Source organism: Bos taurus, chromosome 11, assembly GCF_002263795.3.
Source record: "Bos taurus isolate L1 Dominette 01449 registration number 42190680 breed Hereford chromosome 11, ARS-UCD2.0, whole genome shotgun sequence".
NCBI lineage: Eukaryota > Metazoa > Chordata > Mammalia > Artiodactyla > Bovidae > Bos > Bos taurus.
The window spans coordinates 25,126,571-25,151,833 of record NC_037338.1 but is presented as its reverse complement, the minus strand read 5'-3'; the positions used below and the strand labels follow the sequence as shown (position 1 = coordinate 25,151,833).

The 25,263-nt window shown below is 42.5% G+C and overlaps 1 non-coding gene across 1 annotated transcript; it reads right to left on the bottom strand.

The window, feature by feature from the left end:
• Positions 1 to 11,267: 11,267 nt before the first annotated feature.
• On the bottom strand, positions 11,268 to 11,360 carry TRNAI-UAU (transfer RNA isoleucine (anticodon UAU)). Its single transcript is given in 2 exon segments — positions 11,268 to 11,303; positions 11,323 to 11,360. It is a non-coding gene; the product is annotated as a tRNA-Ile (tRNA).
• Positions 11,361 to 25,263: the final 13,903 nt, after the last annotated feature.

Sequence of the window (25,263 nt, the reverse complement as noted above, 5' to 3'; positions counted from 1 at the left end):
AAAACCAGGCTCCAGACCTGAATCTGCAAAGTAAACTAGCAGCAACAAGAGCACGTTCTCTATGCAACTTTAGAGTTTACACCCATGTATTGCCCCTCTACTATCTTCCATTCATTCATTCATTCATCGAGTACCTATTAGCTCAGCACAGGGGGAATTAATATCCTAATGGTAGGAAATAAGCAATTGCCACTTCACAAAATAATTTTTACAGATTTTTTTGATGTGAACCATTTTTAAAGTCTTTATTGAATTTGTTACAATATTGCAGCTGTTTCATGTTTTGCTTTTTTGACTGCAAGGCATGTAGGATCTTTTGCTCCCCAACCAGGGATTGAACCTGCATGCCTTGCACTGGAAGCCAAAGTCTCAACCACTGGACTGCCAAGGAAGAAAGTCCCTAAACACAGTAATTTTAGATAGTAGTGAATTCAAAGGCACCCCTTTGACTGAGCTCTGCAGGTTATACAGCCAGCTCCCTGAGATTTGGGTGAAGGTGTTCCAGCAGAAGGAATGGCTGCTACAAAGGCTCTGAGGCACAAACAAGGGACAGAAAGACTCTATGGCTGGAGCGCAGGAAGCGGGGTCAGAGTGCTAGGAACTGAGGCTGGAGAAGCAGGCAGGGTCTGATAAAAACAGCTGGGGCCTTTTGGACCACTGTAGGCCTATGTATCTTGTTCTGCAGGCACTGGAAAGCCATCGATGGTTTTAAGCGAGGAAATGACAGGATCTGATTTGTGTAATGAAAGGCCCATTTGGGCTTCAGTGTGGAGAAGAGACAGGAGAAGGCTAAGAGGTAAAGACAGTGAGTCAGTTAAGAAGCTACTGCAGAGTCCAAGCAGGAGACAATAGAAACTGTGGATAGAGGGGAAGGCAGGGCCCAGTATATCGAGAGGAGGGAGATTTGGGACTTGCTGATGGGTTAGATCTAGAGGGAGCAAAAGGGGATGATGAAGGCTACCACCGAAGCTTTTCACTTAGAATCCAGATGAATGGACGAAATGACCATTTGTGGGATGGGAAAGACTAGGAGAGAAGCAGGTTTGGGAGGGAAAAAAAAACCAAGTGTTGTGCTTTGGATGAGTCATTCAAGTAGAGGCGGCAAGTGTGCTGGTAGCAGGGGCTGGGCTCTGTGCAAAGGCACAGGGGAGTATCTATGAACTTCATCCCCAGGCCAGTTTAAGAGCTTGAATGCTTGGATGCTGCCATTTCCTTCAGAAAGGAATTCTTATTAAGAAATTTGAAAAACCAGCCATCGATATAAAATAATGTTTTGTACATAACATCAATAATAATTGCACGAGTCAAAATCCCTTTTGGTTACAAGTGAGAAACCCAATCTAACCAGCCATCGCAAAGGGGTACTTTTTTAGCTTGAACACTCAAACCATGGAAAGAGAACTGATGAAGCTAGTCTTCAGAATCAGAGACTCAAACATTAGCAGACCTCTTCTTTTATTATTACTATTTATTTTTATTTTTGGCTGCACCGAGTCTTTGTGGCTTCACGTAGGCTTTCTCTGGTTGCGGCGAGCAGGGGCTACTCCTCATTGTGGTGCATGGGCTTCTCGCTGTGGTGACTCTATTGTTGCAGAGCACAGGCTCTAGGTGCTCAGGCTTCAGTAGTTGCAGTGTGCAGGCTCGAAGGTGTCTGGGCTCAGCAATCACGGCTCATGAGCCCTAGAGTGTGGGCTCAGTAGTTGAGGTGCGTGGGCATAGTTGCTCTATGGCCTGTGGGATCTTCTCAGACCAGGAGTCAAACCCACTTCCTGCATTGGCAGGCAGATTCTTATCCCCTATTCCATCCCTGGTCGGGGAACTATGATCCTACGTGTTTTGCAACCAAAAACCAAAACATGAAACAGAAGCAATATTAAAACAAACTTAATAAAGACTTTTTAAAAAAGACTGAATGTCTGCTGCTGCTGCTGCTGCTGCTAAGTCGCTTCAGTCGTGTCCGACTCTGCGACCCCATAGACAGCAGCCCACCAGGCTCCCCCGTCCCTGGGATTTTCCAGGCAAGAACACTGGAGTGGGTTGCCATTTCCTTCTCCAATGCATGAAAGTGAAGAGTGAAAGTGAAGTCGCTCAGTCGTGTCCGACTCTAGCGACCCCATGGACTGCAGCCTACCAGGCTCCTCCATCCAAGGGATTCTCCAGGCAAAAGTACTAGAGTGGGGTGCCATTGCCTTCTCTGAATATTTGAAAGCAAGTCATATATCCCTCTTCAGCCTGCTCTTCTCTGGGAGCCATATTCCTTGGAGTCTCAATTCTGGTCATCACTGATGGCTTATTGTTATGGGAAATAAGAGGAACATCTAGTCCCTTGGATCATTAAGGTCAGGAGTTGTCAAGGGCTCCATGGGAAAAGGCAGGGAGCCAACAGAGGGGGAAAGATCCTCACCCCACCAGGCTTTCCCTCAGGATGAACCCTACCCCACCCACCTGCCAAGGGGTTCTGTTCCCAAAGGGCCCGCCAACCAACAGGGAACATAGAAACACTTAAAGAGAATTCAGTTTTACAGTTTACACTAAAAAGCAAAAAACAGATAGCAGAAGATTAATGAATTTAGAATAAAAAGTTGAAAGAAGGCTAAGCGGAAATGAATGCAAAGACCAGATATGAAAGGAAGGGTGTGTAATGAAAGTTAGAGAAGGAAATCTGCTCATTAACCAGAGTATTTAAAAGAATGAAACAGTTAAGACAGAACAAATTTTTAAAGATAAGAAAAATTAGGAAATATGAAGATAATAAAATAACTGGCTAAATAAAATGATTTTTCAAATGACTGAATATTATAAAACTAAAAGACTCAACAGAGATGGGTTAAGCTGAAGGCAGCAGGGCAGAGTCTAAGGGTCAGAAGGTGGAATCTTGTAGACTTTTTTAAGCCTGGGTTCTCTCCAGGGCAGCTCTGTGAGGTGAGGTCCTCAGCCAGCCATGCCTATGTCAGGGCCTCCAGTAAATTCCACTGCCTTAAATAACCACCGGGAAAAGGCATTAAGTGGTGTCTCCCCTGGAACTGGAACTGGAGGACATGCAAATGCCCCCTATAGCATCACTTGGCCCAGGTCCTTCAAGCATTGCTCTTATGATGTGAATTCTAGTGGCCTCATACACATGGACCATCATATCATAAACGCTCTTTAAAGATAATTTTTCATATATAATTTTATATACATATTATGCTTAGTTGCTTAGTCGTATCCAGCTTTTTGCGACCCTTTGGACTGTAGCCCACCAGGTTCCTATGTATGTTATATATAATATATGTATGATATTACATTTTATACATACTATAAATTACTATATATAAAATTAAATATAATCATACATATTTATATTTTATAGCTATCCAGTCCTAAGACCAGCAATCCCACATATAGAATCTATCTCAAAGATAAAATAGCAAAATATTCAAAACTTTGTAAACTTCATTGCAGCATCATCTACAAAACCAGAAGACTGAAAACATCCAACTGTTCATGAGTAGAGGACGAGCTGAATAAACAATGCTACATCCACAGGGACAGAATACTATGCGCTGTGATAAGGAATGAGGAAGAGTCCATTTTACAGCTTTGAAATAATCAGAATATACTACCTGTGGAATCAGCAATGAATATAAGGGCTTTTGAAAAAGAAGGAGAGGAAGTAGAATACAAACACAGATGTGTCTTTGCTTATGTTTTTTAAGAATAAATAATGGAAAGATATATCAAGAAAGCAATTTTTAAATTATCACCTATACAAAAAAACAAAGAGGAAAACAGGATTAGGGGACAAGGTTTAGACTTCTTGGAGTAAACCTTGTTTCATAGTTTTGAGTTTAGAAGCATGTAAATATTTTAGATAAATTAAAACAGAGGAGGACATATGTATACCTGTGGCTGATTCATGGTGATGTGTGGCAGAAACTAACACAATATTGTAAAGCAATTATCCTCCAATCAAAAATTTTAAAAAAAGAGATTCCTAAAAATGTAAAACAAACTCAATCAAAAGGTATTTACTGAGTATCAAGTTGATAGCATAGCCACAGAGAAAAATTACTTTAAACACAATACTTCAAACACTGTATTTTGCATATTCTTTTTCTTTTAATTTAATTTTTTTGGCCATACCAAGTAGCATGTGAGAACTTAGTTCCCCAACTGGGGATTGAACTCAAGCCGCTACAGTGGAAGTGCAGGATCTTAACCACTGGACCACCGGGGCAGTCCCAAAACACTGTATTTTGAATATGAACTAAGGACAAAAAAAATCACAAAGGAACCTTAAACTGTAAGCAATAATCTTATTATGAGAAATAACATATAATATTACTTTTAAACTATTATGAGGTATGATATAGCAAATAAATAATTATGTAAGAGTTGTAAAGAACTAGTATTTTTAGAGCAAGAGAAAAGCAATACAAATATAAAATCAAAGTGTATAAATTCTGTAATTTACATTTGAATTGGAAATATCACTATAAACTCGAGCTTTATTTTTCTCTCTTTTTTTAAAAATATTTATTTATTTATCTGGGCTGCACCAGGTCTCAGCTGGATCTTCACGCAGGATCTTCGATCTTCATTGCAGCAAGTGGGATATTTAGTTGTGGCAGGCAGGATCTACAGTTGTGGTAAGTGGGATCTAGTTCCCTGAGTAAGGGTCAAACCCAGGCCCCCTGCATTAGGAGGGTGGAGTCTTAGCCACTGGACCACCAGGGAAGTCCCTATTTTTCTCTCTTTAAAAAAATATGCATGTCCTAGTTCTGTCTATTGGAAAGGCTTGAAAATATGACAACCACAGAGTAGCAGTAAGGAACTCTAGCACACAGATTGTGCTCACCTAAATAACATTTCCCACCAAAAAGAACCAGGCTCTTAGGAGAAATGGCCAATTCCAGGATTGAGAGAAGACAAGTACAAAATGCACTTTGAAATATCTTGTTATGCCAGAAACATATCCTATCTCAGATTTAAGATTATGTCAAAAAGACCTAGGAGCCAACTTAATGGGACTTACCCTGGCCAAATATGGGACAAATTAAGCATCAACAATGGTAACAGGGTCAGTCATAGAATATAGGGTCAGGTAACAGAATCAAGAGTACACAACAATTGTAAACATTTATAAGGCCAGTAACAGAGCCTCCAACAACATGAAGAAGGAAAAGATGGAACTAAATGGTGAAACAAGAAAATCTATCATTGCAGCGGTTATTTTCATGCCCTCCTCTCACTAATAGCTAGAACAAGTAGGCAGAAAAATCAAAGATACAGAAGGTTTGCAGACTCTATAACCAATTTGATATAACTGATATTGACAGAGCATGCTGCCCAACAGCAGCACAGTCCACACTCTCTTCAAGTGCACCAGAATCAGATGAAAATCAGGAAAGCAACAGAAAAAAAATCTATGAAACAAAAAACTATATATGTGAAAGATAAATAAAAGTGGAAAACATCTTCTGAGTTTGATCAGGACAAAAAAAACCCACAAATGATCAGTATCAGAAGTTAGAGGGGACATCACTACAGACTCTAAAAAGAAGTGAATATTATGAATAACTTTAAGTCAATAAATTTAACAAATGTAATGAAAAAGACAAAATTTTCTGAAAGACACAAAATGCCAAAACTCATTTAAGAATAAATAAATAAATAACCTGCATAGCCTCCATATTTATCTTACAAAAAAAAAAAAACACTGAATTTGTAGGGTTTTAAAAAATTTTTCCTACAAAGAAAACTGCAGGCCCACAGTACTTTACTAGTGAATTCTGCCAAATATTTAAGGAAGAAATAATACAACATTACAACACTGAAAACTATAAAACATTGTTTAAAGAAATTAAAGGCCTAAATAAGTGAAGATATACATCTTATTTATGGAATCAGAAGGCTCAACATTGTTAAGGAGGCAATTCTCACTGAACAGATTTGTAGAAATCCCAGGATATTTTCATACAAATTGGCAAACTAACCCTAATGTGTGTATATATAGTGTTATGTGTTGATTACTATAATCATATAAATATATATAACTTTATATGTGGTATGTATGTATTTGTATGATTACAGTAACCAATACATGACACCACACTGACATATAGCTCAATAAGATAGAATTAAGTCCAGCAAAAGACCAGCACAATTATGATCAATTCATTCTTGACAATCTGTGAAGTCAATTCAATCAGGAAAAGGTGTGCTTTTCAACAAATGGTGCCAGAATTGGATATCCATACACAAAAAAAGAAAAATTTAGACCTCTACTCACATCATACACAAAAGTGAACTCCTAAAGGTAAGAGCTAAAATATAGAGTACAATCTTGGTGACTCTGGGTTAAGCAAAAATTTCTTAGCTATAACACCAAAAGTATCATCCATAATTGAAAAAATGGATAAATTGAACTTCATCAAAATTTAAAAGTCTGGTTTTCAAGAGACACCATTTAGAAAAACAAAACTCAAACCACAACTGACAGAAATTATTTACAAAACATATACACAACAAAGGAATTATATCTAGAATATTCAAAAAGTCTTATAACTCAATAATAAAAACATGAATAACTCAATAAAAAACAGGCCAAAGATATTAAAAGATAATTCACCAAAGAAGATAACTGAATATTTAACAAGCACTAGAAAAGCTACTCAACATCATTAATGCAGTTCATTGTATGTCAAACATACCTTTTTTAAAAAGCTGTGAAATAAAAAAACTAATTGGTCACCTATGGGAATTGTTAGAGCATCAATACATTTTTCTAAAGATTAGTAGAAAAAGGAAGCGTCCAGCAATATTATTTAACCTTTTCTATGTGAATTGTGCTTTAGGAAAACCAAATAGTCTATGGAAAAAAAGGTTTTTTGTTTTTTTTTTAAGTAGCAGTCACAAATACAGAGGGAATAATAGAATTAGAAACCATTATTGAGTAATCCTTAATACAAAAATAAACCTAGACAGAGCATCAGCAGCTGCTAAAATCATTAGGTTAGAGGCTGATGTGGCATTTCGTAATGCATGGACCAGGCTGACCACACCTGAAATCATGAGCAAAAGCAGAACAACCAGCCATTATGTACTTTCCCTCTTGTGATACAATAGTATATAGTGCCACCTATAATCTTTTTTTTTAATTGAATCTTAATATTACCAAGCTTCTAGATCTAAATGTCAGGGGGATTGAAGAACTTTTGAAACGAGGCCTTGTTATTCAATTAGCCAAATTCTGTGGGAAATTCTATAAATCAACAAACAAATATCAGGGAATTCCCTGGTAGCCCAGTGGTTAAGACCCCAGGCTTCCACTACAGGGGACACAGATTCGATCCTTGGTGGGACAACTAAGATCCTACATGCTGCAGGGCCAATAATTAAAAATAAAATAAATAAACATCATAAAAGAGAATGGGTAATTAGTATAAATGAAAAAAGAGAGAGAGATTTAGATATTTAAGATATATTGATCAAATTTAGTGTGTGGACCTTGCTTGGCTCTTGATTCAAATAAACCAATGGTAAAAATATCTTTCAGAGCTAAGTGCAGACATTTGAACGCAGACAAGGTGTTAGATGATGTAGGGGCGCTATTATCAACCTTGTTTGGTGTAATAATGATACTGTGGTTATGCTCTTTTAAAAAGTGGCTACCTGTTGGGTATACATACTGAGGTATTTACAAGTCAAATTAAACCATAGCTGGGATTTCCTTTAAAATATTTTGGTGACTATGGTAGGGGAAAATGTTGTGAGAATGAGATAAATGACAATTCTCAAAAGTAGTGATGGATGGATATATATTAAATATATATATATATATATATATACTCTACTTTTAAATACACTATTTTTTCTACTTTGGATATGTTTGAAATTTTTCATAATAAAGAACTGGGGATTTTGTTTGTTGAATTTTAAATAGGTTGTGTTCACATAGGTTATAGCCATCAGGGTGAGTTCAACATGAGTATTCCCTATCTTTACCCACACACTCAATGACTGTGGGTCACAAATGAGAGGAATGAGTCAGTGGTGAAGAAAACAGCAAAGCAAGTGAAGTGGGCAGAACAGTGGCAGCTGGTACCCACCTCTGTGTTTGGGATGAGTGGGGAGTTGTAGGACTGTGACAAACAGAAGATCACAAACATGCTCATCCAAAGGGGAGGAAAATGTTGCCATGTGGGAATAAGGGCTTGAGATGGACAAGTCTTCTAATTTTTCATTGAAAACTTGAAATCTAGGCATTGCAGTAAAACCTCCGAATGTACAGGCAAATGATTATAATTTTTTCAACACTTTACAAGTCAGCGCTAGAAATCCAAATAAAACCTGTCTGGAGGCTAGATTTGTTCCACACACTGCTGTTTTATGATCTCTGACACCACACCATGTAATGCATTATGTAGTAATGCATTAATAATCGGATGACATTGTCAGCAGTTGAATCACAAGGCCAGGACGACTGAGGTTGTGCATATCCGATATGCCCATATTCTTTATATGCAAACAGCTGTTAAGCCAGGCACTGACCACAGTGAACTCTGAACTGAACACAGGCTTACAATTATCTCTATCAAACTGCATCTTGTCACTTGTCAGAACATTTGTCTCTTATTCTACCTTCAAATTCTACTGAATTTGCACTCCCTTCCAGCTCTTTGTATCACACACAATTTTAATTAGCCTGTTCAAAGCCATCTACAAAGTTAATGTCAACCTGTGTGTATAGTTCAGTGGAATTCAATGGGTGGGTCAGGCTTCCCTCCGGCTAGACATCTACAGATATTCAGCTATAACTTCACCCTGCCTTCTGAGTTTATCCACCTCATATTTATCCATCTTCCTCCCTACATACAGGTCTAATCCACTAGTTTTGCGGTGATAGGAATGCCACCTCCTTATACCTGTATATGTAGTACTTTATGGTTTTTATATCATGTTTCCATAATTTTCTGACTCGATCTTTATCACCCTTCACAACCTTTAAAAGTCCTATCAACCTCACAGTAAGACACTGACCTACAAATCTGCCAGTGGTCTATTTGTTTGTTTGTAATCCACTAATAATCTATCTGGTGATTTCTAGCTTAAATAGAGCAAAGACAACTAATTTAGCTTCTTACCTTCCCACTTCACCGCCTCACCAGAAAAAGAGTTCCCCAAACCACCATCATTCCAGCAATAACCTGTAGGGACAGAAACAATATTTAAGAGGAAGAATGTTCTAACCGTTAAGAGTTGACAGAAAGTGGAATGCATCACCTTGAGAAGAAATGACATGCTGATGCTAAAACTTTTCAAATAGTAGCTGGGATTTTGTAGAAGGGATTCCCAATGTGGACAGGGGGTTGGGCAGAATGACCTTTCATTTGTTTCTGTCCACGTGGGGGGCCCAGTCCATGCTCAACTCTTAGCTGACCTCTTGGAAATATCTGACCAGTTCTTGCAATGATAACCTCTAAAAGTTAAAAATTATACACTTGGCAAATGTGACTGTTTTTACGCTTTGTACATTTTAACATTAATTTCCTTCTTAAAAATTTTTCAGCAAATGTTTTTAAAATGCCAGCCTTTTCTCTATTCAAAACTGGAAAGAATCCATACAATGGAGTATTATCCAGCCATAAATTAAAAAAAAAAAAAAAAAAGAAAGTACTGATACAAGGTAGAACAGGATGAATCTTGGAAAACATTGAAAGAAGCCAGTCACACATTATGATTCCATTATGATTCCATTCATATGAAGGTCCAGAAACGGGGAAATGTAGAGACAGAAAGTAAATTTGTGATTATTTAGGGGTGGGATGGGGTCATAGCTGAAGGATACACGATTTCCTACTGAGTTGATAACAATGTTTTAAAATTGACTGTGGTGATTGATGGTTGCACCTATCTGTGAAAGTACTAAAATCCACTGAACTGCAAACTAAGTGCGTGAATGGTAGGGTATATGAGTTATATCTCGATAAAGCTATTTAAAAAATAATAAGCCAATTTTTTGTGGCGGGGTGGCGGGATAGATATTTGTTTCCAGGTTGGCTAGATTTCTAAAGGGGAGCGCTCACCATCTGCAGAGGATGAGCCTGTGAGCGAAAGCGTCTGGTCCAGCCAGGTTAGGTGACTGGGCGGACTTTGTCACATTCCAGGTGGTGTGGGGCTCCCCTTTCGGAACCGGGGGCTGGGGTTAGTAGCCGAGGAGACAGACAGAGCTCCGCCCACTTTCTCAGAGCTTTCTAGGTCTTTCTTCTCAGCACCCTGGTAGTATTTCCATCCCAGGAGTTTACTAGCACACTTCATAAAAACAGCTGAAACCACGCTTAGAGAACGCGTCCGGGAGGCCTCTCAACCCAGCTACTCTTGTTCCCCACTTCGCCCCACCTCCCGGGGATGTGGGGCGCCCCCCGCCCACCCATCCGCTAGCAAAGCGGGCCCCATGCCTCAGGGGTGCGTTCACGTGCTGGAACATTCCAAATCCAGCTGGCAGATTTCCTGCTTCCCGGGGGTACTTCTGAACTTGGGGTGTGCGGCGGGCAGGAAAGGATATCCCTAGAAAACGTCTGTTCTCCCGCCTGCCAGCGAATTCCACCCCTCCTGACTGACACCGGGGAGAAGGGGCACAAACGGGGAGGAAAACGCCCAGGCACTTTTCCCAAACTCCGCAGATCCGCCCAGGGAGGCCTGGAGGCCTGGGGAGGGGAGAAGGGCCCGCCGCCTAGAGGCTCTGAAGATCCGAGGGAGGGGGCGACGACTAGTTAGTAGTAGTTAAAAAGGAGGATAGCGACCGCTCCTGCTCTGGGCTTCGCGGGAGTGGTCGCTCGGCTCCCGCCCCGCCACCCAACGCGCACCCCGCCGCTCCTGGTCCTGGGTAAGGGGCAGCGGCCGGGAACCGGCTCCGGGAGCTCGGGCAAGCCCCGTAGAGAGGGCGCCGGAATTTTCGATGACGAGACCCAGGTAGGGCCCCATCACCGGTGCAGCGCCCCTGTGGTCCACATCCCCGGTATCGGATGCCGTTAAAGGAAATGCCTAGGGAGAGGGAGCAGCAGGTAAACGTCCGGGTTCGGGCAGCTGGATGGTTCGCTGGGGCAACAAGTAGCTTGGAAAGCGAGTAAGAGGAGCGGATACGAGCGGCTTCCTGCCGCAGCGGAGCAGAAGACGCACGCAGGGTAGTCAGAGACAGGAACTGAGGAGTGTAAAGAGAGTTTGATTCGTTTCCTTGAGCACGGAGGTAAAAGTGGGGAACGTGCGGGTATCCAAAAGGGTCATGCTCCAGGTGAGGCTCGAACTCACAACCTCGGCATTGCTCTGCATGTACTGCTGTATAAGTACCGCGCGCTAACCGATTGCGCCACTGGAGCTCCGCTTACCCCGCCTCGCGATGGCTCTATCAGGGTTTACTCAGGCCCCGTGCGGGCCTCTGCGGAGCATGCGCGCCTTCGGCTCGCGGCACGGCTGGAACTAGCCGGGGCCCAGAGACCCCGCAGCTTCCGGTCCGGCAGCTCCGGGCCAAGAGAAGGCGGGGAGGCTGCGGAAGTCTCCGTCTGGAATGGCGGGGTCGTTTGTCAGGGCCGTGTAAAGAGCTCAGCCCGCCTCCCTGAGCAGCGCGGGAGAAGGAGCCCTGGCCGCTGCGGTCTTAAAACCACCTCCGCGTCCTTGGTGTGGAGCTTCGCCTGCCGGGAGCAGACCCCGCGAGGAGCCGGTCTCACGCGGGAGACAGGCTGCGGCCGGTGGGCGGGCCTTGTTGCGAGGGATGGAGCGGGGCGGCCTGGGCTCCGGGGCCGTAGATGTCCCGGACGACTGTCCCTGCCCCGTGCTCCAGCCTGCCTGGTGAGCAGGAAGACCCCCCCCAACCTGCGCTCCCTGGAAGTCGGTGGGAGCCGGGAAACCCGCGAACGAGCGAAGTCGGCAACCGCCGGTTGAGGCTCCAGAGTGCCGGGGCCGAAGTGGCCTTCGAGCTTCCAACACGGAACTGGGCGGGGATTTTACCGTCAGACCCTTGTTGTGTCCCGAAGGCTTTCTACTGCCCCCTACTCTGTTCTGAGTGGGGTGCTCGGGCACTCAGGCTGAAGAAGTGTCCCCGAAATCGTATCAGGCCACTGGCGTTCCGGGGACACGATGATAGCCCGAGTCTTCAAGAGGCTGCAGGCTAGGGTCCCACGTCTTTTGTTGGGCCACACAATGTATGTTTTGTTTAAAGCGAGTTCCTAATATGTAAAATCAAGAGGTCTCATACAAATATCTGGATATCCATTTCTTTTTTGAAAGCGGAAAGTGTAAACCATACCCAGGACTGAATTATGACTGTCCCGCCCCCTATGCACTTCGTCTTTGTGGGCCCCTTTCTGCATAAAAAAAAATAATAATAAAATTTTAAAAATTATGTTTTGCTGCTATAAAACACAAATATAATCCAGGCTGTATTTATCGTTACATTTATTATATTTTTTCTGATCTCAAAAATTTTTTAATGTAAACATTCTGGAGAGTTCTAGGCACTGTGTCTGTTATCCTCGATAGATAACTCTAGTGGGGACCTCTGGGAGTTTATCAGCAGCCTCCTCCACTAAGTCCCCCGACCCCTTCCCTCTCGGATTCCTTTCATCGATTGTCTCCTGCGCCTCTGTTGGCATGTTGGTCACCCTGTTTGATGATCTCTGCTTTCCTGGGAGAGCCAGGACAACAAACAAGAGAACACTATGTCAATAAATTTCAGAACCATCACGAGCAAGGGATGGGGGCAGAATAATGATCATGCATAATCACCGTGATGAAGGGAAGGTAAGTGTTAAGTTGCTCAGTCTTGTCGGACTCTTTGCGACTCTATGGACGGGCTCACCAGACTCTTCTGTCTTTGGGATTCTTCAGGCAGGAATACTGGAGCCGGTTGCCATTTCCTCCTCCAGGAGATCTTCCCAACCCAGGGATTGAACCCCTACATTGCCGGCGGGAACCTTTACCGTCTGAGCCGCCAGGGAAGCTCAATCACCTTGATGGTGATGACTGTCATTAACAGGTTGTGTTTGGGTGATGAAGTCAAGAGTAGGACTGTAGAAAAGCCTTGAAATTGGAGCAGAAGAGACTGGAATGATCAGGCAAAGGCCGAGGTGACAGACACAGGCTCTGTGTAAGGGAGGGGCCTCTGAAGGGGGTGTTTTCAGGAAGGTCAATGCTTTGTGCACACTGTGTTATGCACCCAGGGAAAGGAGAGGAGTAAGCCTCTCCAGATGGTTTGTGAACGATGGGAGATACGCATCCAGAGCTCAGGAAGATGGTCAACACCCCTGCAAGATCCCTTCAGGTACCAGGCTGATGGTGGAGGCAGAGCTGTTTACAAAATGCCAGGATTAGGGCTCCTTGGAGCCCACTCTGCCGGGTCCTTGGTAAATCAAGGACAGCAGAGAGTGAGCCTTTGAAATAAGTCCCTCCTAAAACACGGAACAAACTCTAAAGGTAAAGGCATAATTTGCCCACAGGTGGGAATAATTTTTCCCCTAAATTGAAAGGGGTTAATTTCCTGAAAGACAAGAAAATAAGTTATGGACTCAAACACAGCATCTTCTCAGATCCAGTAGCATTTGCAGAGTCTGCTCGTCCTTGCTCCTAGCTCCTCAGGTGGAATATTTCTGGTGAACTATAAGGAGCAAAGATAGCCCCTGGTGGTCCAACTTCCCTTTTCACGCTTCACTTTCAGATCTTGTAATGGTTCAAGCAGATACTGCTTTGTATGACACCCTTTACAGTTTTGGTTCAGCAGATATTAACTGACTGTATTGCACAGGAACGGAAGGCAACACCTAATACAGCCTTTTAGAACTAAAATAGTTTAATCCCCAAGGAAATTGGGGCTCTAACGGAGGAAGCTGGTGAGGGCAGTGCTAAACCTAGAGAGGGTAGTGTCAGAACCTCTGCTACTGGAGAGTTTTCAGCAAGAACGAGTATCCTGAGACCTTCAAACCACTTAACCTCAGACACACCCATCCTGAAGAGCACTGAGCTAAGAGTCTGGCCCTCCCTGGCTGTGCGACTTTAAGTAAATCTCTTACCCTTTCTGGGCCTCAGTTTCCTCATTTGTAAACTATGAGATCTAAACCAGAGTTTTCTATCCTATCTTGACTGGAGAATTCCTTTTACCATGTATACTCTTGACAACAGCTTGTGCTGATTTAATCATATAATAATTTGTGTGATGTGTAACAAAGAAGTGATTCTTAAAACTTATTTTAGATATAGGTATGATATTAAAATAAACTTGAGTAATATCCCTAGTATCATAAGACTAGCTTCGACTTCCCATTTACCATGTAATGCAAAATGTTTGATTTACTTTAATTATGTAAGAGAAAAGCATGCTTTGTTAACAGTCTTTAAAAGAGCATATACTGGTCTTAGGACAAATGTATATTAAAATGTATGAAATGTAATGACTCATTGTAGCATCAAAAATAGAGACAAACTGCTTTCCTAAATGAATGTTTAGAATTTATGCTTTTTGCACTTTAAAAACTGGTTTATTTTTATTACTTTCATGCTTTTTGTGTCTAAATGATAAGCTAAAACAGAAGGGTTCCGGCTGCTATGTGTAAGCACCATTCTGCAAATAACATGAAGTGGGTATGGCTGGTCTTTATTCCTAATAATGAAAGACCAAATTGGATATAATGATCACTGTATTTTGTCTTCTTGGTTTTTGCCTCTGACATACAAGATAAACATTTTGATTAGCCAAATGCAATTTGCACATCAAGTAAATGAAGATCATCTTGAACTAGATTTGTAGAATTTTCATTTTATGGTCTTCTTTTACTTTATTTCAGCAAACTTTTTATATTTTAAGCCAGCATTCCATTATGGTTGTATATGAAGCAATATATGATTTTAGATAGGTGCTGCAGAGGAGTCAAAACTCACCACTTAGGACCCACGACTGTGGCTGAATCGTAAACACACGTCTGGTATTCAGGGACCACTGCAGCAGCTGGTCAGCAGGCACCAGGTGTTCCCAGAGTGATTTCACGTTCATGGGGCAAGAGGTGGACTAAAGAATTCTTTTATTATTTTTCTAAGTAGAAATAGAGAAGATGCTCTATCACCTGTAACAGTGAGAACCATCTTGAATGTCTTTCAGAACTTCTAGAATTTGGCAATATCTAAAATCCCTTCCAATCCTAATAGTCCATGATCCTTACCAGCACCACATGGAGAAATGATCCTTTATTTGTCCTTTGGAGGAGAAAGATGTGTCGGTCTTATGGCCCAAGCTCTAGGGAAGTGTGATACAGATTTGAACCAATTACATACAGGAGAGGAACATGATAATTTGGGGAAATACAGATTCCCTTGACTCTGGATTGAAGCTGAAATGACATGGTGAGAACCTGTCAGAGGAGAAAAACATTTAAAGACTGATGGCATTTCAGTGTTAGAATATGGGGAAATGGACACTGTTCAGTCTTTTTGTTTTTTTAAGACAGTTAAGCAGAATCTATCAAATACATGTCCTTTGACCCAGCAGTTCCACTTCCAGGAATCTCTGCCATAGAGACATTCAAACATGGGAACAAGTATACCATATTTCATCAACTCTAAGTTGCCGTATCCTATAAAATGTACCGTGACTTTATGTGATGTTAAAGAAAAGATGCTGCCATTTTAACAACACTGCTTTCGTGTCAGACTTTTTATTTTGTACGTATTAAAAGAGCTCTTTTAGACAAACCCAGACGTACATTTTAAAATCATATATCACTCTTGAGAACTATTGCTTTCGGCTCAGCTCTTCAGCCTCTTAGTTTCTCCCACCTACAAACCAAACAGTGCTCCATGGAGCAAAGCAGCTCGGGCTGCACTTCTTCCTGAATCGACCCCGCCACACCTGGGCTGTCTTCAAGCAGATTTGTGTGTCTGTATCTATTTTGTTTCTAACTTACCAGTGGGAATAGTTTGACAGAAAATAGTATGTAAAGAGTTCGTGTGACCACATTTTTATCCTCCAAACAGGGACATTTCTTAGAGTGAAAGGGGGCGCTGTAATAACATCAGCGTGACTGGTGACTGCAGCCAACCACTAGGAGCACAGGGCTGTCCTAACCATAGGCTGCTGTGTACTGCCTGTTGCTAATTCGTGCCTGACTCTTGACAACCCCATGGACTGTAGCCCACCAGGCTCGTCTGTCCATGGGATTTCCCAGGCAAGGATACTGGAGTGGATTGCCATTTCCTTCTCCAGGGGATCTTCCCGACCCAGGGATCAAACCTGCATCTCCTGCTTGGCAGGCAGATTCTTTACCACTGAGCTGCTGCTGCTGCTAAGTCGCTTCAGTTGTGTCTGACTCTGTGCGACCCCATGGACGGCAGCCCACCAGGCTCCCCCGTCCCTGGGATTCTCCAGGCAAGAACACTGGAGTGGGTTGCCATTGCCTTCTCCAATGCATGAAAGTGAAAAGTGAAAGTGAAGTCGCTCAGTCGTGTCCGACAGTTCTCGACCCCGTGGACTGCAGCCCACCAGGCTCCTCCATCCATGGGATTTTCCAGGCAAGAGTACCGGAGTGGGGTGCCATTGCCTGAGCTACCAAGCTATAAACACATAAAACACAAATAGGAAGGATTCCCTATTACATGTCGTTTAATTATGAGAACGTAAACAGGGTGTGTGTCAGTTGTTAACTTAGTGCTTCTCTGCTGATCTCTGCCCTGTAGTCTCACCAGCCAGTGCTACTGTTGTGCCCCATCAATGGATGGAAGGTGCCAGAAGAACACTGAAGGGCCTTCTCTTCCTCCTTCCAGCGCGTTTCTAGCTTCTCCAGCACAGCTGCCAGTGGGCGGCTTCCAGTCAGATTTTGCCATCCTCCCAGTACAGCTTCCTGCTTGCCAACCCCAGCCTGCAGCGCCTCGGCAAACTTCCCTGCCATCCAGTGAGCCCCCACCACGCACCCACCAGAGAGTTCCAAGCCTCAGCCTCGGTGGAGAGGGAGGGCCCTTTCCAAGTTTATCCTTCCGTGGGTTTTCTCTGTTATCTCTGGAGGTAGAGGCTGCTCCCTTTCTCCGTTATTCCTGTATCCTTTAGGATTCCTTTTACCCCGCTTAGTAGTTAACAGCTCTTTATATTGAATTTTCCCTGTTCAAATGACTGCGTCCTGAGTGGGTTCTGGCTGGATCCTAATTATTTCTTTCACTTGTCATATGAGAACAAAATTTTTCAAAGAATATGGAGAACATGGGGGCAGATCAGTTAAAAAAATAACAACACACAGTGCTTACCATGTGCCAGGCGGTGTTTAAGAACTTAATAGCTTATCAACCAATTTAATCCTCATGCCAATCCTATGATGTAAGTAGTATTTTATTTTACAGATGAGGAAACTGAGGCACAGTGAGGTTACCTTAGTAAGTGGTAAAACAAGAATTGTATCACTCAGGTGTCCGTACCGTCAGCACTCTACAGAGTACAGTGCTCACTGTGCCTTGGAGAAAGAGTCCCATGAGGGGATCACCCTCAAGAGAGGTACCGATCAGGGCTCACAGAGTCATGGCATGATGGTGGCCAAAGGGTTCTAACTAGAGATATGGGAAAGACCAGGTAAAGCTAGGAGCACTAGAGGTGAAAACTGGGATCCAGGTATGCTGGGGCACCCAAATAAATGCACCCCCAAGCCCTCCTGCCGAGAAGACGAGGAGTTCCTCTGGCAGTTCTGGCAACAGTTGAACCCAGACCTACTGGACCAGGTACAGGATGTCAGGTCTTAGAAGCTAAGCACAGATAATGATGGGGGGCGGGGAGTCTTCCCTTTGAGAGGAGGAAGGGAGAGTCTTAGCAGAGGCAGCTGTGGAACTCTGGGGTTTCAGAACCATTCAGGGATATCCTTAGGTCAAAATTTTGGAGTTTAAGTAGGGAAATCCACCCTGTGAAGTTGAAAAAAGGCAAGGAACTGGGGTAAAACCACCTTTGTGCATATCTCTGTTTAGCCACCAATTGATTGAGTGGCTTCAGTAATATTTCTTTACATGTAAACACCACAGTTGGTTAGCCATTCTCCTATTAATGGACATCTTGGGTTATTTCCTGTTTGGAGCTATTATAAACAAACCTGCTGGGAACACTCTTTTACAAGTCCTTTTCTTTTCAGTAAATACAGGAGTGAGATTGCTGGGTCCGAAGATAGATTTTTTGTTTTGTTATTTGGAGGATAATTGCTTTATAATGCTGTGTTGACTTCTGCCATACAACAACACGAGTCAGCCATAGTATACACATGTCCCCTCCCTCTTGAGCCTCCCTCCCACCCCTCGAGCTCTTCACAGAGCACCCGGGTGAACTCCCAGTGAAAGTGAAGTCGCTCAGTCGTGTCCGACTCTTTGCGATCCCATGGACAGTAGCCCACCAGGCTCCGAGATCCATGGGATTTTCTAGGCAAGAATACTGGAGTGGGCTGCCATTTCCTTCTCCAGGGGATCTTCCCAACCCAGGGATCGAACTTGGGTCTTCTGCGTTGCAGACAGATGCTTTACCGTCTGAGCCACTAGAGTGATCCACTAGAGTGAACTCCCAGTACTATACAGCAACTCCCCACTATCTGCTTTATACATGGTAGTGTAAACTCTCAATTCATCCCACCCTCTCCTTGCCTCCCTGTTCCACAAGTTCATTCTCTATGCATCTCTATTCCTGCAAATAGGTTCATCAGTATCATTTTTCTGTAAGGTAGATTTTCGTATAGTTTTTTAAAGCATTTTTTAATCATGGTAAAATATACATAACGTAAAATTTGCCATTTTAAACGTTTCAAGTGCACAATTCAGGGAGTTCCCAGGTGGTGCAGTGGTTAGGACTCAGCGCTTTCCCAGCTGTGGTTCAATCCCTAGGGATTGAAGCCGTGCGGTGCAGCCAAAAAGAAAAGTGTACAATTCGATGGCATTAAGTACATTTATATTGTTGTGCAACTATTACCACTGTCCATCTCCAGAACTTTTTCACCATCCCAAACTGAAAATTGATACCAATGAAACAGTAAACTTTCTATCCCCCTTCCCTCGGCTCCTAATAACCTTTATTGTACTCTGTCTTTACAAGTTTCACTATTCTGATCGGTGCTGCTGCTTAAGTCGTGTCCAACTCTTTGCAACCCCATGGACTATAGCCTGCCAGGCTCCTCTGTCTATAGGATTCTCCAGGCTATTCTAGGTGCCTCGTATAAGTGGAGGAGACGGCGATGGCACCCCACTCCAGTACTCTTGCCTGGAAAATCCCATGGGTGGAGGAGCCTGGTAGGCTGCAGTCCATGGGGTCGCGAAGAGTCAGGCACGACTGAACGACTTCACTTTCATGCATTGGGGAAGGCAATGGAAACCCACTCCAGTGTTCTTGCCTGGAGAATCCCAGGGACGGGGGAGCCTGGTGGGCTGCCGTCTATGGGGTCGCACAGAGTCGGACATGACTGAAGCGACTTAGCAGCAGCAGCATATAAGTGGAATCATACGCCATTTATCCTGTTGTGTCTGGCTTACTTCAGTTAACATAAAGTTTTCAAGGTTTATCCATGTTGTAGCATGTGTTAAAATTTCATTCTTTTTCCATTGTATAGATATATCACAGTTTGTTTATCCATTCATCAGTCAATAGACAGTCAGATTTCCTCCATCTTTGGGTTATTGTGAATCTTGCTGCTATGAAAGTGGGTACACAAATACCTGCTCAAGGTCCTGCCTTCACTTCTTTTGGATATTATTTACAAATATTTCCTATTTTTGTGGTTTGCCTTTTCAGTCTCTTGATAGTGTTCTTTGATGCACAAAAGTGTTTAATTTTGGGGGGCATTCTAATTGCTCTGCATACGTGTCAACACTTAGCATTGGCAATCTTTTTAATTTTAGCCATTCTATTGGGTGTGTAATAGTATTTCATTGTAGATTTAATTTGTATATCCCTGACGACTAATGGTATAGAGCATTTTGAAATGCTTATTGGATATTGTGAATCTTTATGAAATGTTTGTTCACATCTTTCACCCATCATTTTGTTGTTTTTGTTTTGTTTTTGTCCTTTTTTGTTTTGGAGGTTTTGATCATTTTTTAAATTAAGTTATAGGAGTGGCTGATATTTCTGTTTCCTCTTCTGTAGGTAGTAAGTATTAATTCCTCCATGACACCTGGGCTGCAAGAAATGCCAAGTTCAGCTACTGTCCACAGTGTCCTGGACTCATAAGAGCCCACATATTTCTACTCCTGTCCAAGGCTTGAGATCCATACTTGGAAGAATTAGGGAGATGCCACAGGATGTTGGGGAATGGGGGAAGAGGGCAGAGGGAGTGTCTAACACAGAGTGATTTGAAAGGAGGCATTCTCTGTGGCTCCTGGCAAAGAGGGAAAAGAAGACCATGTGGAGAATATCATCTCCACAGGAGGAGGGAGGGAGGAAAGGGAGCAGGGAGAGCTCACTGGCTCTCAGTCAGAAGAAGGAAATGTAGCAGCTATATAAGCCAAACTTAAATCTCATAGCAGAGCTAGCCAGTGAATGTCTCCCCAAAGACTTTCCATCTTTGAGGTGACAAGGAGACATCAACTTCCTTCTAATAAAATTTACTTCCTAATAAAACCAGCTGGTAAAGCATTAATGGAGTTTGCAGAATCCCAGCCCCTGTATTGTAACGCAGAGTATAGAAAGTGAATTTGGGGCTGAGAGACAATAACTGGTTAATACATTCAGTTCAGTTCAGTTCAGTGAGCACGCCAGGGCTCCCTGTCCATCACCAACTCCCGGAGGTCACTCAGACTCATGTCCATCGAATTGGTGATGCCACGCAGCCATCTCATCCTCTGTTGTCCCCTTCTCCTCCTGCCCCAAATCCCTCCCAGCATCAGAGTCTTTTCCAATGAGTCAACTCTTCGAATGAGGTGGCCAAAGTACTGGAGTTTCAGCTTCAGCATCAGTCCTTCCAATGAACACCCAGGACTGATCTCCTTTAGGATGGACTTGTTGGATCTCCTTGCAGTCCAAGAGACTCTCAAGAGTCTTCCCCAACACCACAGTTCAAAAGCATCAATTCTTCGGTGCTCAGCTTTCTTCACAGTCCAACTCTCACATCCATACATGACCACTGGAAAAACCATAGCCTTGACTAGACGGACCTTTGCTGGCAACGTAATATCTCTGCTTTTCAATATACTATCTAGGTTGGTCATAACTTTCTTTCCAAGGAGTAAGCGTCTTTTAATTTCATAGCTCCAATCACCATCTGAGTGATTTTGTACCACAAAAAATAAAGTCTGACATTGTTTCCATTGTTTCCCCATCTATTTCCCATGAAGTGATGGGACCAGATGCCATGATCTTCGTTTTCTGAATGTTGAGCTTTAAGCCAACTTTTTCACTCTCCTCTTTCACTTTCATCAAGAGGCTTTTTAGTTCCTCTTCACTTTCTGCCATAAGGGTGGTGTCATCTGCATATCTGAGGTTATTGATATTTCTCCTGGCAATCTTGATTCCAGCTTGTGCTTCTTCCAGCCCAGCGTTTCTCATGATGTACTCTGCATATAAGTTAAATAAGCAGGGTGACAATATACAGCCTTGATGTACTCTTTTCCTGATTTGGAACCAGTCTGTTGTTTCATGTCCAGTTCTAACTGTTGCTTCCTGACCTGCACACAAATTTCTCAAGAAGCAGGTCAGGTGGTCTGGTATTCCCATCTCTTTCAGAATTTTCCACAGTTTATTATGATCCACACAGTCAAAGGCTTTGGCATAGTCAATAAAGCAGAAATAGATGTTTTTCTGGAACTCTTGCTTTTTTGATGATCCAGTGGATGTTGGCAGTTTGATTTCTGATTCCTCTGCCTTTTCTAAAACCAGCTTGAACATCTGGAAGTTCACGGTTCACGTACTGCTGAAGCCTGGCTTGGAGAATTTTGAGCATTACTTTACTCGCGTGTGAGATGAGTGCAATTGTGCGGTACTTTGAGCATTCTTTGGCATTGCCTTTCTTTGGGATTGGAATGAAAACTGACCTTTTCCAGTCGTGTGGCCACTGCTGAGTTTTCCAAATTTGCTGGCATATTGAGTGCAGCACTTTCACAGCATCATCTTTCAGGATTTGAAATAGGTCAACTGGAATTCCATTACCTCCACTAGCTTTGTTTGTAGTGATGCTTTCTAAGGCCCACTTGACTTCACATTCCAGGATGTCTGGCTCTAGGTCAGTGATCACACCATCGTGATTATCTGGGTCGTGAAGCTCTTTTTTGAACAGTTTTTCTGTGTATTCTTGCCACCTCTTCTTAATATCTTCTGCTTCTGTCAGGTCCATACCATTTCTGTCCTTTATTGAGCCCATCTTTGCATGAAATGTTCCCTTGGTATCTCTAATTTTCTTGAAGAGATCTTTCCCATTCTGTTGTTTTCCTCTATTTCTTTGAATTGATCGCTGAGGAAGGCTTTCTTATCTCTCTCTGCTATTCTTTGAAACTGCATATCTAACTATTGCCTGTATGAAACTTTTAAATAAGAATCTAAAATATCAGCATAGAAGTTGCCAGTAGGGAATTCCAGCAGGGAGTTAAATCTTGTCCATATTCCTTTGTTCTTGTCTTGATCTAGGGGTGGATACAGATGCTTGTTAACAGTATATGTTAGAAATTACAAGTTTCCATTCATGCATGTTTAGAGAATAACTACTATGGGACTTTCCTGGCAGTCCAGCAGTTAAGCCTCTTCACTTCCAATGCAGGGGACACAGGTTTGATCCTGATTGGGGAACTAAGTTCCCACATGCCTTGCAGCATGGCCAAAAAAAAGTTTTTTCAACTAAGAATAAATACTAGACACATTGGAATAGAAGGTAGAGGGGGCAACGGGTCAGAAAACAGTAAAATTCAAGAGTAGCAGACATGGTTCACTACCTTCCGAGCATCATTTCCTGCCTCTAGGTCATGAGCCAGAGTCTTGTGTGACTACCCCACCCCTCCCATATGGGCACAGACTTTGAGGGAAGCCAACTCTGCTTCCAGCTTCAAGTACAAATTTTAGTTTCTATAAATCAGTCAGAACATCCCTCTTCTCACTCCAGGAATTGGTTCAGGTTGGGGTATGTGAACCTTTATTGCCAGTAAATACACCTGATTCTCACTTGCGGGCAATGTCCCCCACCCCACGGGCATTTGGCAATGTCTGGAGACTTTTTTGTTTGTCCCAGCTGGGGACAAGATACTGGTGTCTAGTTGGGAGATGCCATAAATATGCCAAACGTCCTAAATGCAAAGGACAGCCCCCCACAACAACTTTCCACCCCAAATGTCAATGGTGCCAAGGTTGAAAACCCCTTCTTTAAAGGAAAAACTGTGGCTGGTTTACATCTCTTGACCCCCTGGGGGCAAACCCTGGGAAGAAGCCATGCTGCAGATAGCAGATCTGAGGAATGGAAAAAGACAGAGTCTATGACGACACCACTAGGTCACAGGCTCATTCTGCCTCTGGGTATCCAGTCACATAAGTTTAACTGTCTCATGGTTAAGCCACTGTTTAACTGGGGTCCCTATTATTTGCACCCATGAGCACCTTGATAAATTAGGAAAGAGATTATTTGCGTAACACAAAAGGTTAGGTTAATAGAAACATTTATAACTACATTCTAAGCAGAGAATACACATTCACAAAAATTGACCATAGACTAAGCTGCAAAGGAAATTTTAACACATCCCCCATCCCCAAATAATACATAGACCATCTTCAGTCACCACAATGCGATAAAATTAAAAATTACAAACAAAATGATAACTGAACAAAACACAACAAAAACCCCTCAAACCAATCATGTAACTAAAAAATGTAAACACACTTGTCAATAATACAAGTAAAAGAGACAGCAGGACCAGAACCCAGATTTCCAAATAACTAGTACAATTCATGATCTAGCCCTCATGTTTGTTCTTAAACATTTGCTGAATTATATGAAAGGGAGGGAAAGTGGGAGAAAGAGACAGATCAAGGTGAGCTCAGATAGGATCAGCTGGAGAAAAAACTTCTGTTCATTAAGAGATTGAAGAGATCAGACTGTTAGCAGCAGTCAGACTCAGTAAAGCCTAGAAGCGTCTACTGATTTTAGTGACCTGGGCAGGCAGCTGCCATCCAGGGGAGACCAAAGCCAGGCACCAGCAACCAGGAGAGGCTCTGATGAGCTCTGGTCCTAAGGCAGAGATGGCTTCTCACACCATGATGCAATGAACTTCTGTGTGCAGAGGGGAGAGATGGCTGCTGTGAGCAGGTAAGGTCCAGAAACTAGAAGGAACTCATGGATCAATAGCTGGAAGCAGTCCAGATGACCGTGACCAAACAATGCCAGAACACGCAGATAAAATTTGAATTGTTGAAATTCAAATAAAATGAAAATCAATAAAAATTGATTTTCTGAACATTGGATCAAATGGTACCCAACACCCAAGCTAGGAGGCTTGCCAATTGAATTGACATGGTGTTTTATCTATGCAGCACAAACTAAATGGCATATTTGACAGAAACGATGTGGCAAATTATCTAGCCTGTATTTAAGGTTCATCTGGGTGGTTTAGACCTCAAACAATCAATCGTAGCCTCAATTATCCATGTTGTTTGACTAGTTAGGTTAAAATGAGAGTATGTTTCTGTTTTGTTATTAAGTTCATTTGTATGTCTTTTTTTTAGATTCCACATACAAGTGATATCATATGATATTTCTCTTCGTCTGACTTACTTCACTCAGTATGACAATCTCTAAATTCATATAAGTCCCTGCATTATTTTATTCATTTAATGGCTGAGGAATATTCCATTGTATGTATGTACCACATCTTCTTTATCCATTCTTCTGTCGATGAACATTTAGGTTGCTTCCATGTCTTGGCTATTGTAAACAGTGCTGCAATGAACACTGGGGTGCATGTATCCTTGCAAACCATATTTTTCTCCAGACACATGCCCAGGAGTAGAACTGCAAGATTGTATGGTAGCTCTATCTTTAGTTTCTTAAGGGACCTCCATACTGTTCTCCTCAGTGGCTGTACCAATTTATATTCCCTCCAACAGTGCAGAAGGGTTCCCTTCTCTCCACACCCTCTTCAGCATTTATTATTTGTGGTGGTTTTGATGATAGTCATTCTGACTAGTATGAGGTGATATCTCGTAGTTTTTATTTGCATTTCTCTAATAATTAGCGATGTTAAACATCTTTTCATGTGCCTCTTGGCCATCTGTATGTCTTCTTTAGAAAAGCATCTATTTAGGTCTTTTGCCCATTTATT